This window comes from Manis pentadactyla, chromosome 4 (assembly GCF_030020395.1).
Source record: "Manis pentadactyla isolate mManPen7 chromosome 4, mManPen7.hap1, whole genome shotgun sequence".
NCBI classification, from domain to species: domain Eukaryota; kingdom Metazoa; phylum Chordata; class Mammalia; order Pholidota; family Manidae; genus Manis; species Manis pentadactyla.
In genome coordinates this window covers 104,267,518-104,287,630 of record NC_080022.1, presented here as the reverse complement: position 1 = coordinate 104,287,630, position 20,113 = coordinate 104,267,518, and the positions used below count along the sequence as shown (strand labels likewise).

Below are 20,113 nucleotides of genomic sequence, written 5' to 3'. Positions count from 1 at the left end.
GTGAATTTGTCGTGTGTCTTGATTTGGGGGTTTTCATGAGGCAATATGTGTGTTTAAATTCACAGAACTTTTGCCTCCCATAAAAAAATGTCACCATAGATAATTTTTAAATTTTTTGTGTTCTGCCTATTCATCCTTCCTCCTGCTCTCCAATAAATTCCAACAAAACCACTGCTCTTCTTTTCTGTCTCCATAGATCTGCCTTTTCCTGAATGTCATATAGTTAGAATCCCACAATATGTAGTCTTTTCAGATTGCTTCTTTCACATAATGATATGCATTTAAGGCTCCTCCATGTCTTTTCATGACTTGATAGCCCATTTCTATTCAGCGCTGAATAATAATTCATTGTCTGGATGTACTACAGTTCATTTATCCATCACCTACTGAGGACATATTCATTGCTCCCAAGTTCAGGCAAATATGAATAGAGCTGCTACAAACATCCAGTTACAGGTTTTTGTGTGGATATATGTTTTCAATTCTTTTGGGTAAATACTAAAGAGGGGGATTGCTGAATCTTATAGAAAGGGTATGTTTAGTGTTGCAAGAAACCACGACACTGTCTTCTGAAGTGGCTGTGCCACTCCCACCAGCAATGGCAGGAAGTTTCTGCCACCTCATATCCTCTCCAGCTTTTGTCAGTGTTCAGATTTTGGCTTCTCTCATGGATGTGTAGTGGCATCTCGTTGTTTTCATTTGCGAATTCCTGATGACATATGAGATGCAACATCATCTTATATGCTTATTTGTTATCTATATGATAGTGATGAAGTGTCTGTAAGGTCTTTGGCCTATTTTTTTAATTGGGCTTTTGTTTTCTTATTGTTGAGTTTTAAGAAGTTTTATACAAATTCTTTGTATATTTTGGATAATAGTCCTTTTTCAGATGTGTCTTTTGTAAGTATTTTCTCCCAGTCCATGGCTTGTCTTCTCATTCATTTGATATCATCTTTGCAAAGCAGAAGTTTTTACTTTTAATTAAGTTCAACTTACCCATTAGTTCCTTCATGGATTGTTTCTTTGGTGTTATATTTAAAAAGTCATCACCATATCCAAGGTCACCTAGGTTTTCTCATGTTATCTTCTAAGAGTTTTATAGGTTGTTTTACATTTATGTGTCTGATCCATTCTGACTTAGTTTTTATGAAGGAGGTAAGATCTCTGTCTAGATTCTTTTTTTTTTTTTTTTGCTTGTCGATGTCCAGTTGTTGCAGCATCATTTGTTGAAGAGACTGCCTCTGATCAATTGTGTTGCCTTTGCTCCTTTGTCAGAGATTAATTGCTTATATTTATGGGGGTCTATTTCTAGGCTCTCCATTTTTGATTGGTTTGTCTCTTCTTTTGCTGACACCATCTGTCTTGATTACTATAGCTCTATAGTAAGACTCTATTGTCAGTCCTCCAACTTTGTTCTTCTCTTTAAATATTGTATTAATTATTCTGGGTCTTTTGCCTCTCCATATAAACTTTGGAATTAGTTTCTCAATATCCACAAAATGACTTGCTGGGATTGGGCTTGCATTTAATCAAGTTGGAAAGAACTGATATCTTGACAATATTGAGTCTTCCTAACTCACGGAATATCTCTGCATGATTAGTTCTTTAATTTTGTTAATCAGAGTTTTATAGTTTTCCTCATATGGGTTTCTTGTAGACAACATATAGTTGGCCTTGTTTTTAGATCTATACCGACAGTCTTTTATTCGGTGAATTAATGTTTAAACCATTGATGTTTAAAGTGATTATTGACAGTTGGATTCATATCTACCATATTTGTTACTGTTTTTTATTTGTTGCCCTTGCTCTGTGTTTCTATTTTTGTCTTCCACTCTTTTTCTGCCTTTTGTAGTTTTAATTAAGCATTTTATGTGATTCCATTTTCTCTTCTCTAAGCGTAACAGTTAAACTTATATTTAAAAGTTTTAGTGGTTGCCATAGAGTTTACAAATTTATAAGTAGTCCATTTTATATACTTCATGGGTGGTGTTGAGTACATTTTAATAACAAAATAATACTAATTCCTTCTTTCCATGCCTTTATCCCTCCTTCATTGCTATTTCATTTCATTTATATAAAAGCATACATAAGTACCCTCCCCCAAAAGAGATATAAGCATAAATTCTCAAATACATTGTTGCTATTATTTTGAACAAACTAAACTGTTTTCTGTTACATCAAATAATAAGAGCAATAAAGGTTTTATTTTACCTTTACTCATTCCTTCTTCAATGTTCCTCTTTATGTAGTTCCACGTTTTTGACTGATATTATTTTCCTTCTCTAAAGAACTTTTTTTCACATTTCTTGTAAACCAAGTCTACTGGCTATGTGTTCTCTCAATTTTTGTATGAGAAAGTCTTTTTCCTTCACTTTTGAAGGATAATTTCACAGAATTCAGGGGTGGTGTTTCTTAGACTCAACACTTTAAATATTTCAGTTTATCTTCTTGCATCATTTATGAGAAGTCAGATATAATTCTTATCTTTGTTCATCTATAGGTAGGTAATTTTTCATTCTTCCAGGATTTTAATTTTGTTATTGATTTCTGTAATTTGAGTAAGATATGCCTAGGTTTACATTTTTTGGCATTTATTCTTCTTAGTGTTCTCTAAGCTTTCTGGATCTGTGGCATGGTATCTACTTATTTGGGGAAATTCTCAGTCATTATTGTTTCAAGTATTTCTTCTGTGTATTTCTCTTTTCTTCTGTTATTTTCATTATGTGTACGTTACACCTTTTTTAGTTATCCCACGGTCTTTAGATACTTGGTTCTGTTTATTACAATCTTTCTTTTCTTTGCTTTTCAGTTTGGGAGGTTTCTATTGACAGAACTTTTAGTTCAGATTCTTTCCTCAGCCACGTCCAGTCTAGTAATAAGCCCATCAAAGGCATTCTTCATTTCTGTTTCAGCAGTTTTTATCTCTAGCATTCTTTGTTGTTCTTAGATATTCCTTCTCTTTGCCCATCTCTTCCTGCATGTTGTCCACTTTATCCACCACAGCCTTTTAGCATATTAATCATACTTGTGAATTATAATTATTGAAATGCTCATGATGATTTTTACCTTTAAAAGGAGGCAGCTAACAAGTCAGGTTTAAATGACTAAGTCCAATATTATCAATGGAAGGTCAGCAGGGTCATTTTGGAAATGTAGATGTTCTAGTAGTGCCATGGACAATGGTCTTTCTGAATGATGTATTTTAATAAACAGGTATTCTGGAAAACTTTAAGAGTATGTTGGAGAAAGGAGGAGCGGGGAGGAAAAACACACAATGAAGTTAACAGTTGTTCTTTTTTGATGGGGGAATAATTACATCTTTTTTCCTTTTGTGAACTTGTTTATACATTTTCTGCAATAAATATATGCTATTTACAATAAAAAAGGTGGAAATGCTAAAATGCTATTTAAAATATAATAAAATGAACTCATTTCTTGATGCTTCCTTTATATTTGCTTTCCAGTTTTGCCAACATTACTCTGCATAATTAGAAAACAGACCCAATCCTATAACATAAATGTTCAAAAGCAGGAAAATACTATTAGCACAACTGTGAAATAGATATTCCTGTGTGTTGGCTCTCTTTATAAGATGTGTCGTGCTGAGGCAGAAAAGATAGAAAAAGCAACAAAAATATATGTAGGTCAGAGACAGTAAGAGAACATTCATCTATCATTCTGTGGTACATATCTATCTTCTCAAGGTAGCTACACAATTTCAAGGGCAAGCATTTGACAGAAATACTTGAAAGTACACGGGGAAATTTTAAAAGAACCTCCTCAGACAATAACAAACTCATTGCCTCTCTGCTTGGTACGAGCCCTATGCTGGGTGCCAAAAATGCGAAGATCCAATTGATTTCATAGGTTGTTCCTTTAGGCAGAGGGAGAGAGGCCCAAAGTTTAAAGACTATCATCATCAGCCTGTACTGATGGGTCAAGTCCCAGCAGGCCCAGACAGGAGCGGCTGCAGGGAAGCCTGGGAGGAAAGGCTGAGTGCACACTCAGGAGGTAAGTGCTCAGAGAGATAGGTGGGAGGGGCAAACTAGGGTAGGGATAACAGCTGGAAGCAGGCATGGAAATACAGTTAGCTACTATGGTCAGGGCAGTCTACCTGTGGGATAACTACAAAAGGTGTAGCATACACACAATGAGAATATCAAAAGAAACAGAGAGAAATACACAGAAGAAATAGTTGAAACAATAAGGACTGAGTATTTTCCCAAATAAATAGTAAATACCACACTACAGATCCAGAAAACTTAGAGAACAACAAGAAGAATTAATGCAAAAAAATAAAAAATAAAAAAATAAACCTAGGCATATCATAGTCAAATTACAGAAATCATACCTGGAGGATGTCAGATTTCTTCAGAGAGTTACACATGTCCTCAGTTCAAGGTTAAGGTATCTGGATTCAAGGGCATCGGAGAGCCTTTGAAGGGTTTTGAGCATTATGATGACACAGCAGAAATTGCTCTTTAAAGTGATTTACTTTGCAGCTGGCTGTCTGTGAGATTATCCATCTCTACTAGCCTGTCAGCCTTGCAGGCAGAGATTGGTTCTGGTTCACTGCTGTCTTGGGACTCAGGACTGATCCCAGCCACTTTAATACGTTTGCACAAACCAGAGCAGGCATCCCCTGTGGGCAGACCCAGTCCTAAAAGCCAATGCTTGGTGAGCCAGCCACACCAGTGTGAGAAAGATTTTCCAGGAGAAGCAGCCCACACGAAGGCTCATGGTTTGGTAAGGAGAGCACGTGAGATTTCAGCTCTATCTGCCCCTCACTCAGGCTTCCTGTGTAATACACCACCTGAATAATGGTAGGTGGAGACCCTGAGGACTAGTAGGGAACTAGTTCAGAGGTGATCAGATTAGACAGTGAACTAAGGTAATGGCAGTGGGGTTAGAAAGGAGAGGAGAGGTAGGTCTGGGAGACACACTCTCCCACACTTTAACTGGAACGGCTGCTCCAAGGCATCCTGGGTGTATTTTCTGCCACAAGCACAGGACTATCTAACAATTTGCTCCATTCAGCTTGTCGATGAAGCTTCTGCTAAAAAAAATTCTGTTTTAAAAATTTCTTGTCCTAAGGCCTTGGTTTCTCCAGATTGACCCCAGTTTCTTCCACTACCACGGGATGGATGGTGTTTAAGCATGACAATTTACCCTAGGAAGCTTTGTTCTTTTGAGTTGTATATACTTATGAATACCCGTCTTCATGTTATCTTAGAAAGAAGCTTTGAAATACGCTGAACAAATGGTTGACAATAATATCCTTGTGGTGAAAAGGAAATGGTGGGGGTGGGAAGTCATTTCTCTTACAGGTTATCCACAAAGACCACTTTTATTAAAGTGAGGTTCATTCATTAAATCTCAGAGCACTCAATGTCTACTGTCCCCAGAACACTTGTTTCTCTTGTGGCATTTCTGGTTGCTCCATGTCTGTCTCTTTCATTAGCACTTTCCTCTTCCACTGAACATCTCTTTGCTAGAGTTCCTTCTGGCTTGGTCTTGGATTTTATCTTCCACTCACTTTATACACACCATTTAGTAGTTTTCTCTCTTCCTATGGCTTCAAGCGCCCTGGCTGCCATGACTCTTCCTGATGACCTCCAGCCCATACCTCTCTTCCAAACATCAAGCCTTATAGTATCTTGACAACTGGGGATCTCCTTTTAGATATCTTAAACATTTCTCAAAATCAACAAACCTAATTGATTAGTTTTTGTTTTCTATCATAAAATTAATATATTCTTACTACTAGTGGAAACATTAGCAATATGAAAAGAAAAAAAAATCTCTGTTTGCATACACATACCATTTAGGTTTTGTTTTTGTTGTTTCTTTTTATAATAATTGGATAATATTAAATAAACTTTCTCTGCATCTCACTCCCTAACTATAGTGTAGAAATTCCTACCCAACCCCACCATATTTACTGCTATAGACAGAATTCATTCTTTAGCTATATAATAGTCCATAGTATAAATGTGCCATAATTTACTCCATTTCTGATGGGCATTCCCTTTGTTTCAAAGTTTCTGCTTTTGAAACAAACAATGCTGCAAGTCATTTATATTTTTTGATCATCTAGAATGGCTTAAATAATATAAGAAAGGTCTTTTCTCCAAAGCTTACGCCATAGATTTACTTAATGTTTCTTTATGAATATTTTCATCTCTTTCATATTAAACTCTTAATATTTCTCTAAAATCTGCTCTTTATCCAGTTTTAAGGGGATCAGAAAAAGGAACCACCATCATCCCCAAATTAAAGTCATCTTTGACTCATTCTTAGCCTTCACCTCCCACATCCAATCTTCCATTCAATCCTGTGTGCCCCTAAAATAGCCCTTAGGTTCATCCATCCATCCTCTTGACTGTCATTACCATTGCTACTCTATGTCATCATCATATCTTCCCTGGACTATTGCAATTCCTTCTAAATTATCCCTCTACTTCCTCACTTGCTCCTCTCTGCACCATTTCTACACTGGAGTGAGAACTCTTTTTTCTAAACATCTTTTTTTCCCACAAAGATATGAGACTCCTGGGGCTTAAAATTCCACTGGATCATATCACTCTCCCACTCAAAACTCTTAAACAGAATTGCATTGTTATGGTAAATTCCAAAGCCCATTTTTTGCCTACAGCCCTGTGTAACCTGATTCCTGCCTACTTTTCAATTCTCAGCTTTTACTACTCTTCTCCCCACAATCCCACAAAGTTTTAGCCCCAGCAACTTATTTTTTTTTTATTTCTCTAAAAGCATCAAGCTAGAAAGGGTGCCTTAATAAATGGTGCTATAAAAACTGGCTCCTCATCTGAAGACAATTAAGTTTTCTTCACCTCACACCATATTTTTAATGTAAAATAAATGCATATTTAAAAAACCAATTTAAGAGAATATATGTATAATGTAAGAACTGGGTCAAGAAACCCAGAAGATATAGAAGAAAAGCTGGGTATATTTGATAACACAAACATTACAACTGATTATGTCAATAAAAGGTACCATAAAAAACTAAAAAATTAAACAATAGCTTGGGATAAAATATTTATGAGACAAATGAAGAAATAAGGTCACTATATGTGTCAACAAAGAGCTCTTACAAATAATAACTGAAAGACAAATATCCAAATAGAAAATACAGGCAAAGGAGAGTAGAAGAATCTTTTCCTCTTCCCCCTCTTCTTTCTCTGTCTCTTTCTCATTCACAAATCACCACCAACAAATCAAAATGACCTATAAAATGGGAAAGATGTTCAGCTCACCTTGCACTGTGAGAAATGCAAAATAAAGTAATGAATTGAAAAAGTAATATCACTTTTTACCTATCTGACTGGCAAGTGTTAAAAAGAGTAGGAAATCCTGTTGCTGGTAAGGATTTGAAGAAATGGTACTTCAGAAACACTGCTGGTATAACTGAATTATTATTCCTTTTTGGAAAGTAATCTGGCTATCTACCCAAATTTAAAAAATATATTCTAGAAATCTCACCCTTGGGGATCCAAACCAAAGAAATAATCATATATAAGACTATCAGATACTAGTAATAATGATGCTATCTTTAATAATAATAGCTAATAATGCATGTAAGAGAGATAAACATTGATCATCAAAAAAATAGCTAACATATTAAGTACATTTTATATGCCAGGTACTATTTAAAATATTTTACAAATATTAAGCTGCTTTATCTACAAGACAGCCCAATGAGATGAGTACTATTATTATTTCCATTTTACAAATAAGCTGGAAAATCTAAGTACAAGGATGTTAATTACAACATTATTTATAATGCAGAGAAAGGGATTGGCAATGGTGGAATAACTGAATAAAAGTGGGACCATCTATATTACACAACAGTGTGCAACTATTTAAAAGAATGATTAGGATTAGTGGTTCTCAGTCCTGCCTATACATAGGATCATCTGGGGAACTGTTGAAAAACACAGATGCTTGGGCCCCACCCCAAACCAATTAAATCACTGTCTGGGGGCCAATTAGGGTACGAGTCATTGAGTTAGATATTTGGCAGTTAACATGGAGGGCTGTCCATAACAAATTACTAAGCATGCCTAGAAGGATACATACCATAATTCCAATTTTGAAAACAGTGACATACAAAACACCCACTTGGTTGAGTGTATGTGTGTCTCTATATCTGTGTACTACAAATATAGTCTTAAGATATAGGAACACACAATATAGATGTAGGCATAATACATAAATTACATACTGTTATAACTTTTCCATATTATTATAATATACATACACAATATACATATTAATATATCATTGCATATATCTGATATATAATTATTTCTTTGGTATATTTATATAAATAATATAATTTCTAATAATGTGGAAAAGATATAATAATATATAGTATATATTTATATTTCCATATAGTAACATGGAAAAAGTATTACATGTAAAACACAAAAAAGTATGGAAATATACATATGGTTTTTATTAGTTAATAAATGGGGTACAAATGACTCAGCCTATATTCTAATAGTTATCTCAAGAAAGTGAGATTTCAGGTAATTTTTAAAATTCTTTCTTGTGTAAAATATATTTTCTATAAGTTTGCATCATTTATATAATCATAAAAAAAACTTTGTTATTATCTTCTTTTTCCTTTACAGTATGTTTTGCTTATGGCTTTAGCACTCACAGCCCATCACCCTCTGCTGGGACAACATTCCTTTGACTCTTGGCCTGGTTAACTCTTTTTTATTCTTGAATCCTTAACTTACATGTCAGTTCCTCAGAATTCCCTGGAGATGGATTTCTTCTCTCTGTCACACTCAGTCCTGCCCCACTGTCCTTTACTTTCAGAGCACTTGTCATAGTTTGAAATTATTAGAGTGGCTATTAGACCAATGTCTATCCCCTCCTTGAGAGTAGAAGCCACAAGACACCAGGCCCAGGTCTGCTTGGATCCCTGCTGAGTTCTCGGTGCCTGGCCCACGGCTGGGCAACCGTTTCTGTACTTAGTAACTTTCCACATGTTTCTACCTTGTGCTTTAATGAGATTTTGTGCTCTCTGATGTCTGGGACGGTGTCTTACACCTCTTGGTGTTCTCCTGAGTGCTCAGCAGGTTTCTGGCTAATTTGGTATGTTGATAACACTTGGCTCCCTCAGGAGTGTTAGCATTTTTCCTTACACCAAGCCCACTGCTGCTGTCAGTAAAAGGTAAATCGGGAGAAAAGTCCCAACCATCCAAGAGGTTTCAGACTATCCTTATACGGTCATTAGTTGCCAAGGAAATTACAGGTCCTTTTTAGTAGGCTTCTCCCTTCCCCACCCCACAGTGGTGGAGTTTACTGACCCTCTTGTTATGAACCGAATTATGTCTACCCCAAATTCATATGTTGAATTCCTAACCCACAGAATCTCTCAATACGACTGTATTTGGAGTGAGGGACTTGAAGGAAAAAAATAAACCGAGGCCGAGTGGGGCCTTAATCCAGTCAGACTGGCATCCTTATAAAAGAGGAAGAGACACCAACACGAGTGTGCACAGAGGGAAGGTCGTGTGAAGACACAACAAGAGGGTGGCCCCGTGTGGGCCAGCAGGACAGACCTCAGGGGATGCCAAATCTGCCGACACCACGATCTTGACTACTAGCTTTTGGGACTATGAGAAGACACATCTCATGGTTTTAAGCCTCCCAGTGTGTGGCACTCTGTTATCACCACCAAGCAGATACGACACTCAACTGGGTTTCCCAGGGCTAGACAGAGACCTTGTAGTGGCCCCACCCTTTGTTGCACTCCCTGCCACCAGTCAACCAATTGCCCAGGAGAGTGCAACAACCTTTTAACTTGTGTCTTCTGAAGGGTGAGTTTCTTGCTTTTCTGGAGCATATTTCTGCTAGTCTTTCCATCTCTACGGAAAGCTGGGGACAGCTCGCTCTCTCTCCTCTCTGGCTCAGCAGTTTCAATCCTGGGACGACAGGAAGCTTACTATTATCATAACCTTGACTCCCCCTTTCTTTTTTTATTTTTATTAAGGTATCACTGATATACAATCTTATGAAGGTTTCACAAGAAAAACAATGTGGTTGCTACATTCACCCATATTATCTAGTTCCCCCCAGTACCTCACTGCAGTCACTGTCCATCAGTGCAGCAAGATGCCAGAGTCACTACTTGTCTTCCCTGTGACCTCACATACACCATGTGTGCCAAACATAATGCCCCTCAATCCCCTTCTCCCTCCCTCCCCACCCGCCCTTCCCCTGCCCTCCCCTTTGTTAACTGCTAGTCCCTTCTTGGAGTCTGTGAGTCTGCTGCTATTTTGTTCCTTCAGTTTTGCTTTGTTGTTACACTCCACAAATGAGGGAAAGATTCCCCTTTCTTATTTTTCTTCAGGAGGTCTAGTAGTTACTCCAAATGAGTCTCCTGATGATGTCTTGATTATATAGTATTCTTAATTAGGCATCCAAATTAGGATTCTACTAAAGTAAAATCTTTCTTCCAGGGGACACCCTCTCCTACCTCTGCGAAAGGTAAAAACTCTCAAGTGCAAGCTGGGGTATCCTCACTGAAAGGAACTCTCAGAAACCACAGTATTTGTTCTTGAAGCACAATTAAGGACACCAAATGCCAAGGAAAACGTGGCTTTCTGCAACTGGTTTATGGAAGTTAAAATCTACAATCAACGTTGAGAAAATAAAGTTCAGCTTTTTGGGGCAGGTGCTCCTTCAGTGAAAGTGATCACCGCCAAACCACCCAAACAGAACAATAACAACAGTAAGAAAGACTAGAAATGAATGAAGTTTGATACCTAAATATCAATGAGTTTTTATTATAATAATTTCATTAAAAAAAACCTTGTGGAACAAATTGCCAAATGACTGGTACCAGTTGAAATAACCCTTTCACTTCAGTTCCTAAACTCATATAAACGCTGAAAATTTTCTTGCTCCCATGTCCTTGTTTCACTAACTAAATCTCCTTGGGGTCATGGGCTAAGAGTGAAGAGAGAGACAAGTCTGATTTGAAGAGCTGTGGTGTACTTTTACTGTCTTCATTTTGCACTCGAACTTCAGGAGAGGCAACATGACATTTCAGGCCCTCTTCAGAGGGAGGCCCTTATGAAGTCCTATTAACAAAGGATGTACAGGCCAAGTCCCCTTCTTCCACATTGCAATGCCTATCCTGGCTACCTCCCAAATCATTCTCTCCCATCCCCATGACAACACCCATCAACCATAAGCAGCCAGAACACCGTCAACCAAGAAGTAGAGTAAGCCTTTATCCCCAGATCATATGGCTTTATTTCAAATAGTGATCCTGTTTCTTGCCTTATTATAACTCCGAGTTGCCAGTCAGTAGCAGTGGAGAGATCCAAGGGCTCCTGGGCTCTTGGCACCAGGTACGACTTGGATTCTGGTTTCCTCTTCAATATCCAATTAAGATCAAGATTACATAAATTCTCAGCTTCACAGCTCAGTCTAACTATACCTCAAGCATTAAATGAAACTAAAATGATCTAAGATAAAAGGCAATGTTGAATGACACTGTGCAGCAAATTAATCATACCAAGGTCCTATCAGAAAGTTTCCTTTCTGATGAAAGAAATGGCACACAGTCCCACTGCTTTCAGCTTGGGTACACAGTTTAGCTCACCATAACTCCTTCTTATTAACTACCTCTAGAAGCTTATAAAGCAAAATATCTATTATAAATAGTTCAGCTTAAGTGAGACGACCCAGTTAAAGATTAAGAAGCCATGGCAATAATTACTAGGGAATTACAATAACTTTTCTTTACAAGGTGGGGATATAATAATCATTCTTCATATAGTTTTGTAATCCTGAATTTGTTAAAAGCCAATTATTCCCAGAAAGATTATACGTAAGGTAGATAGAAGAACACATAATTGACAAAGCTGTCTTCCATTTGGAGGTCTATCAATAATTCGGTCTTAATCTCTTGGTAAGTAGATTTTGTATTTTCTACTTATGCACATGCCCCTACAATGAAGAACTGCAAACACAGAAGAGAAACAAAAAGGGCCCATTTTAATAACAGAAACACATGTGCTTAATTACAATACAGGGTGATAATAAATACAGCAGTGATAAGTACAAGCAAGACTATTGATCTGACAAGCTAATGAATGTAGTATTGCCTCACAAGTGAGGAGAAACTTCACTGAAGAAGGAACATTTAGACTGATACTTGAAAGGTGGAAAGGATTCATAAGGGAGTTTAGAAAGGGAAAGGTGGACCAGGAAAAAGAAAACAACAGATTCAAAAGCATGGAAGCAAATGATGTCAGTGAAAATGGCAGAGTACAAGACCTTCAAAAATTATTTCCTAATCAAATAATGAAAAAACTGGCAAAAAAAAAAAAGGGCAAAATAAACTTTTTCAAAAATCAGGAAATTAACCAAAAGCTTATAGCAATCTGGGGAGTTTTTATTCAAGAAAAACAGCTGAATCTTGTTGCTAAGACGAGAGAGCTTTGTGGTACTTTAACTTTTCCTATATTTCACTCTCCAACTCTACAGTATCCTTTAATATTAATAGCCCATACTCACTGTTAAATCCAACAGCTTGGCAGCCACCAGAGGAAGCAGAACAGGGGTGGATCCCCCAAAGCCTCATTTGGAGAGCACCAGTATATTTCTCAAAATCTAGCAGGCTATGCCTATACATAGGGTTGTGCATAGTTCTAGGGCTATAAACATGTTCAGGAAAGATCTGGGAAGAGCCTAAGCTCTCACCTCTCCTCTGGCTGTCTGGAGGCTCTGCACAAGCAGAAGTAAAGGCTGATGCAGAATTGTGAACTGCCTGGCTGTTTGTTGAAGGCAAAACCCCACACACAACACAGTCACTTGGCAAAGGCTGGGAGACATTGTTTCCAGGTACTTAAGAACATCCATGTCCCATCATTAGCTGACCACTAACTTAAATGAGCAAAGACTTCCACGGCCACATACAACAGAGAACAAAGACTAGAAATTTAGTTCAGAAAAATCACTAAACAAATAAAAATAATTACAATAGATAAACAACTACAGACTCTGGGGAGAGAAGGAATCTGATCAGAGTTGTAATGTTGTATATTTAAGATGTCTAGTTTCCAAACAAAAAACAATGAGACATGAAGGCACATGCACAAGGAAAAAAACAATCAGTAGAAACTGTCCCTAAGGACGCAGACACATCAATGTATTAGACAGACTATGTCAGTTATTCCTAAATAGGTTCAAAACTAAAGGAAACCACATCTTGAACTAAAAGAAAGAGTGAGAATGTTTCATCAAGGAGCAAATGTCAGCAAGAGACAGAATTTATGAAAAGGAACCAAACAGAAATTCCTGAGTTGAAATGTACAATAACTAAAATTAAAAATTCACTGAAGGGGATCAATATCAGACATGAGCAGAAAATAGAAAGAATTGGCAAACTTAAACAGATAGGCCAATTGCAGTTAAAATGTCTGATCAAATAAAATAAAATACGGGGGTGGAGCCAAGATGGCGGCGTTGAGTAGAGCAGCGGAAATCTCCTCTCAAAACCAAATATATTTTTGAAAATACAACAAAGACAACTTTTCCTAAGAGACCAGAAGACACACAGGACAACAGCCAGACCACATCCACACCTGCGAGAACCCACGAAGGGGGTAAGATACAAGCCCTGGCTCAGCGGGACCCGAGTGCCCCACACCCCAGCTCTGGGCAGGAGGAGAGGAGTCGGAGCGGGGAGGGAGAGGGAGCCCAGGACTGCTAAATAGCCAGCCCTAGCCATCCGCACAGGAGTGCAGACACAGTGCATGTGTGCGGTGCTGGAAACTAGGGAAACAGGACAGTAAGACCTGTGAGCAGGTCCCTGCAGCTGGCGCACTGGGACAAAGAAAAGCGAGTGCTCTTTGGAAGACTTAAAGGGACAGGGACCCCAAAGCCGGAGGGAAGCGTCCTGGGACACTTGGTCCAGCAGCAGGGAATCTGGGGAACTCTGGGCACTCTAACCCCCTGGGCAGCAGAGAGCACGGAGGCCCCTCAACAGAGATAAATAGCCTCCCGGCAGTTCCCCCTCAAACGCGGCTCCACCATATTGGAGCTGAGCCCGAGGAAGGCCACGCCCACAGCAACAGCGGAGATAAACTCCATAGCAGCCGGGCAGGAAGCAGAAACCCTGTCTGCGCGCAGCTGCGCAGCACAAGCCACTAGAGGTCGCTGTTCTCCCAGGAGAGGAGGGCCACAAACCAACAAGAAGGGAAGTTCTTCCAGCCGTCACTCATGCCAGCTCTGCAAACTATCTTTATCGCCATGAAAAGGCAAAATTACAGGCAGACCAAGATCACAAGAGACAACACCTGAGAAGGAGACAGACCTAACCAGTCTTCCTGAAAAAGAATTTAAAATAAAAATCATAAACATGCTGACGGAGATGCAGAGAAATGTACAAGAGCTAAGGGGTGACGTCTGGAGGGAGATTACAGACATCAGGAGGGAGATTACAGACCCCAGGAAGGAGATTACGGAAGTGAAACAAACTCTGGAAGGATTTATAAGCAGAATGGATAAGATGCAAGAGGCCATTGATTGAATAGAAACCAGAGAACAGGAATGCATAGAAGCTGACAGAGAGAGAGATAAAAGGATCTCCAGGAATGAAACATATTAAGAGAACTGTGTGACCAATCCAACAGGAACAATATCCGTATTATAGGGGTACCAGAAGAAGAAGAGAGAGAAAAATGGATAGAAAGCGTCTTTGAAGAAATAATTGCTGAAAACTTCCCCAAACTGGGGGAGGAAATAATCGAACAGACCATGGAAATACACAGAACTCCCAACAGAAAGGACCCAAGGAGGACAACACCAAGACACATAATAATTAAAATGCCAAAGATTAAGGACAAGGAAAGAGTTTTAAAGGCAGCTAGAGAGAAAAAGGTCACCTATAAAGGAAAACCCATCAGGCTATCATCAGACTTCTCAACAGAAACCTTACAGGCCAGAAGAGAATGGCATGATGTATTTAATGCAATGAAACAGAAGGGCCTTGAACTAAGGATACTGTATCCAGCTTGATTATCATTTAAATATGAAGAAGGGATTAAACAATTCCCAGACAAGCAAAAGTTGAGGGAATTTGCTTCCCACAAACCACCTCTACAGGGTATTTTAGAGGGACTCTTCTAGACGGGAGGACTCCTAAGATTTAACAGATGTCACCAGAGAAAATAAAATCACAGCAAAGAAAGCAGACCAACCAAATACTAACTAAAGGCAAAAAATCAAATCAACTACCCACTAAAAGCAGTTAAAGGAAACACGACAGAGCACAGAATAAAACAACAAACATATAAAGTATGGAGGAGGAGGAATAAGAAGGGAGAGAAGAAAAGAATCTCCAGACAGTGTATATAAAAGCTCAATAAGTGAGCTAAGTTAGGCAGTAAGATACTAAAGAAGCTAACCTTGAACCTTTGGTAACCATGAACCTAAAGCCTGCAATGGCAATAAGTACATATCTTTCAATAGTCACCCTAAATGTAAATGGACTGAATGCACCAATCAAAAGACACAGAGTAACAGAATGGATAAAAAAGCAAGACCCATCTATATGCTGCTTACAAGAAACTCACCTCAAACCCAAAGACATGCACAGACTAAAAGTCAAAGGACGGAAAACATATTTCAGGCAAACAACAGAGAGAAGAAAGCAGGGGTTGCAGTACTAGTATCAGACAAAACAGACTTCAAAACAAATAAAGTAACAAGAGATAAAGAAGGACATTACATAATGATAAAGGGCTCAGTCCAACAAGAGGATATAACCATTCTAAATATATATGCACCCAACACAGGAGCACCAGCATATGTGAAACAAATACTAACAGAACTAGAGGGGGAAATAGCCTGCAATGCATTCATTTTAGGAGACTTCAACACACCATTCACTCCAAAGGACAGATCCACCAGACAGAAAATAAGTAAGGACACAGAGGCACTGAACAACACACTAGAACAGATGGACCTAATAGACATCTATAGAACTCTACACCCAAAAGCAACAGAATACACATTCTTCTCAAGTCCACATGTTACATTCTCCAGAATAGACCACATATTAGCTCACAAAAAGAGCCTCAGAAAATTCCAAAAGACTGAAATTCTACCAACCAACTTTTCAGACCACAAAGGAATAAAACTAGAAATAAATTCTACAAAGAAAACTAAAAGGCTCACAAACACATGGAGGCTTAACAACATGCTCCTAAATAATCAATGGATCAACGAACAAATTAAAATAGAGATCAAGGAATACATGACAACAAATGACAACAACAACACAAAGCCCCAACTTCTGTCGGACACAGTGAAAGCAGTCGTAAGAGGAAAGTATATACCGATCCAGGCACATTTAAAGAAGGAAGAACAATTCCAAATGAATAGTCTAACATCACAATTATCGAAACTGGAAAAAGAAGAACAAATGAAGCCTAAAGTCAGCAGAAGGAGGGACATAATAAAGATCACAGAAGAAATAAACGAAATTGAGAAGAATAAAACAGTAGAAAAAAATCAATGAAACCAAGAGCTGGTTCTTTGAGAAAATAAACAAAATAGATAAGCCTCTAGCCAAACTTATTAAGAAAAAGAGAATCAACACACATCAAGAGAATCAGAAATGAGAATGTAAAAAGCACGACAGACTCCACAGAAATACAAAGAATTATTAAAGACTACTATGAAAACCTATATGCTAACAAGCTGGAAAACCTAGAAGAAATGGACAACTTCCTAGAAAAATACAACCTTCCAAGACTGTCCAAGGAAGAAACACAAAAGTTAAACAAACCAATTAAGAGCAAAGAAATTGAAACGGTAATCAAAAAACTACCCAAGAACAAAACCACTGGGCCAGATGGATTTACCTCGGAATTTTATCAGACATACAGAGAAGACATAATATCTATTCTCCTTAAAGTTTTCCAAAAAATACAAGAGGCGGGAATACTTCCTAACTCATTCTAAGAAGCCAACATCACCCTAATAACAAAACCAGGCAAAGACCCCACCAAAAAAGAAAATTACAGACCAAAATCCCTGGATGAATGCAGATGAAAAAATACTCAACAAAATATTAACAAACCGAATTCAAAAACACATCAAAACGATCATACACCATGACCAAGTGGGATTCATCCCAGGGATGCAAGGATGGTACAATATTCGAAAATCCATCAACATCACACAACACATCAACAAAAAGAAAGACAAAAACCACACGATCATCTCCATAGATGCTGAAAAAGCATTCAACAAAAAAACTCAACATCTATTCATGATAAAAACTCAACAAAATGGGTATAGAGGGCAAGTACCTCAACATAATAAAAGCCATATATGATAAGCCCACAGCCAATATCATATACTGAACAGTGAGAAGCAGAAAGCTTTTCCTCTGAGATCAGGATTAAGACAGGGATGCTCACTCTCCCCACTGTTATTTAACATAGTACTGGAGGTCCTAGCAACTGCAATTAGACACAACAAAGAAATACAAGGAATCCAGATAGGTAAAGAAGAAGTTAAACTGTCACTATTTGCAGATGACATGATATTGTACATAAAAAACCCTAAAGACTCCACTACAAAACTACTAGAACTGATATCGGAATACAGCAAAGTTGCCGGATACAAAATTCACAGACAGAAATCTGTGCCTTTCCTATACACTAACAATGAACTAACAGAAAGAGAAATCAGGAGAACAATTCCATTCACAATTGCATCAAAAAGAATAAAGTACCTAGGAATAAACATAACCAAGGAAGTGAAAGACCTATACCCTGAAGAGTATAAGACACTCTAAAGAGAAATTAAAGAGTACACTAGCAAATGGAAACTCATCCCATGCTCTTGCCTAGGAAGAATTAATATCATCAAAATGGCCATCCTGTCCAAAGCAATATACAGATTTGATGCAATCCCTATCAGATTACCAACAACATTCTTGAACAAACTGAAACAAATAGTACAAAAATTCATATGGGAACAACAAAGACCACGAATAGCCAAAGCAATCCTGAGAAGGAAGAATAATGTGGAGGGGATCTTGCTCCCCAACTTCAAGCTCTACTACAAAGCCACCATAATCAAGACAATTTGGTACTGGCACAAGAACAGAGCCACAGACCAGTGGAACAGAATAGACACTCCAGACATTAACCCAAACATATATGGTCAATTAATATACGATAAAGAAGCCAATGGACATAAAATGGGGAAATGACACTCTCTTCAACAGATGGTGCTGGCAAAACTGGACAGCAACATGTAAAAGAATGAAACTGGGTCACTATCTAACCCCATACACAAGAGTAAATTCGAAATGGGTCAAAGTCCTGAATGTAAGTCATGAAACCATAAAACTCTTAGAACAAACCATAGGAAAAAATCTCTTGGACATAAACATGAGCGACTTCTTCATGAACATACCTCCCCAAGCAAGGGAAACAAAAGCAAAACTGTACAAGTGGGACTACATCAAGCTGAAAAGCCTCTGTACAGCAAAGAACACCATCAATAGAACACAAAGATACCCTGCAGTATGGGAGAATATCTTTATAAATGACAGATCCGATAAAGGGTTAATATCCAAAATATATAAAGAGCTTACGCACCTCAACAAACAAAAAGCAAGTAATCCAATTAAAAAATGGGCAGGCAAAGGAGCTGAATAGACAGTTCTCCAAAGAAGAAATTCAGATGGCCAACAGACACATGAACAGATGCTCAACATAGCTAGTCATCAGAGAAATGCAAATTAAAACCACAATGAGATATCACCTCACACCAGTAAGGATCACCACCATACAAAAGACAAACAACAACAAATGTTGGTGAGGATATGGAGAAAGGGGAACTCTCCTACACGGCTGGTGGGAAGGTAAACTAGTTCAGCCATTGTGGAAAGCAGTATGGAGTTTCCTTAAAAAGTTCAAAATAGGATTACCATTTGACCCAGGGATTCCACTTCTAGGAATTTACACTAAGAATGCAGCAGCCAAGTTTTAAAAAGACATATTGACCCATATGTTTATTGCAGCACTATTTATAATAGCCAAGAAATGGAAGCAACCTAAGTATCCATCAGGAGATGAATGGATAAAGAAGAGGTGGTACATATACACAATGGAATACCATTTAGCCATAAGAAGAACACAAATGCTACCATTTGCAAAAACATGGATAGAGCTAGAGGGTATTATGCTCAGTGAAATGAGCCGGGCAGAGAAAGACAAGTACCAAATGATTTCACTCATATGTGGAGTATAACAACAAAGAAAAACTGAAGGCACAAAACAGCAGAAGAATCACAGAACCCAAGAATGGACTAACAGTTACCAAAGGGAAAGGGACTGGAGAGGGTGGGTGGGAAGGGAGGGATGTGGGTGGGAAGGGAGGGATAAGGGCGGGGGAAAAAGAAAGGGGGCATTATGATTAGCATGCATAATGTGTGGGGTTGGGGGGCATGGGGAGGGTTGGCTGTACCACACCGAGGAGACAAGTAGTGATTCTACAGCATCTTACTACACGCTGATGGACAGCAACTGTAATGGGGTGTATGTGGGGTACTTGGTGAAGGGGGGAGCCTAGTAAACATGATGTTCTTCATGTAATTGTAGATTAATGATAACAACAAACAAAAAATTTTTACAAGTGCAATAGGGACACGGCTCTCAACTGTCAGAATAAAAGGACACGCTTCAAATGCTCCAATCAAAAGACACAGGGTTAAAAGAAGGGATGAAAACTCAAGACCACCTACGTGCTCCCTTACAGGAGACTCACTTGAGATCCAAGGACACAAAGTACAAGTTGAAGGGGTGGGGAAAGGTACCCTACACAAGTGAAACTGAAAAAGAAAAAAAAAAAAAAAGGATGTGTTGATGGGATTAGAGAGGGAGGCTCAGGTGAGAGGGGAGGCAGAAACCTCCTCCCAAAACGAAAACCACATACATAGGTACAATATGGAAATAGAACAACTACACCAAATTCTGGAAGAGCAGCAGGGAAGGAGGCTGCTGCAGCAGGCTGTCACCTCAAGGAGAAGGGTGAC

General features: G+C 38.4%; 1 protein-coding gene across 1 annotated transcript in view; it reads right to left on the bottom strand.

Moving 5' to 3' along the window:
* The window catches only part of MAB21L3 (mab-21 like 3), a 58,388-nt gene that overhangs the window by 25,382 nt on the left and 12,893 nt on the right, over nt 1-20,113 (bottom strand).